The 820-nt window shown below is 41.3% G+C and overlaps 1 protein-coding gene across 1 annotated transcript in view; it reads left to right on the top strand.

Annotated features, from left to right (window-relative positions):
* Window positions 1-820, top strand: part of TCF7L2 (transcription factor 7 like 2) — a 185678-nt gene that overhangs the window by 6640 nt on the left and 178218 nt on the right. The gene's annotated exons all lie outside the window — the stretch shown is intronic.

Below are 820 nucleotides of genomic sequence, written 5' to 3'. Positions count from 1 at the left end.
TCAGAGTGGTTTTATATAATGTGACTGTTGCTGGTGGAATGTCTCTCAACTGTCAAGGTCTGTGAGTCTGTGTGGATGGGGCTTGCCTACGGTTAACACACACGTGCTGTTGTATGTATAATGTGTATCTTTCTCCGATGGGGAAATAAATCTAATACGTGTGTGTATGTGAATATAACTTGTATTTAAATGTAAGGTTTTTCATGCCACCAGAACATTGAGTGAATTTGGACGCCTGTCTTGCGAGCTATTTACCTGTCGCCGTTTTTTTAAAATGATTTTTTTTATTAATGAGTACGATGGCTTTTGTTGGTTCTACATCAATTTTTTTTAGCTGGTCGAGTGTAAGGAGTCGCCGCGACCGGATTAGACGGACGATTCCATCCGAGTTGCGACGACCGAGCCAATTTCACGCCGATACGTTGTGTATATTTTTAGTTTTTGCGAATTTGTAACGCTTGGTCTGGTTTGCAGTTTCGTAGCCTCGTAGTCTTTTTGTTTTATTTACCGAGACGCCTTTGAAATATCCGTCTGACGTGGTCTAGATAGAAAACATTGATTTCCTATTTTATTTTTTTTTACCGTTTTTCTGTAAGCAAAGTGGAAAATTATTGGGTATCATTGTGACAGGTCTGCATGAATAATACATTATATAAGGGGATCCGACATAAATTGCTCGGCTCGCAAAGCCTCGGAGATTTGAGGTGCCGTCCGGTGTTGTTGCCTGGTATTAATCCGCAGAGCGTGGCGGTGATATCATTAAGTTAGCGTCAAATCTTTTTTTGGGGGCGGCCGTCGTAGCCAAATACCCGACACAAAA

Source organism: Nanorana parkeri, unplaced genomic scaffold, assembly GCF_000935625.1.
Source record: "Nanorana parkeri isolate BGI_ZX_2015 unplaced genomic scaffold, ASM93562v1 scaffold754, whole genome shotgun sequence".
NCBI classification, from domain to species: domain Eukaryota; kingdom Metazoa; phylum Chordata; class Amphibia; order Anura; family Dicroglossidae; genus Nanorana; species Nanorana parkeri.
Note: the sequence above shows the minus strand (reverse complement) of the source record. Positions and strands in the feature narration are given on the sequence as shown.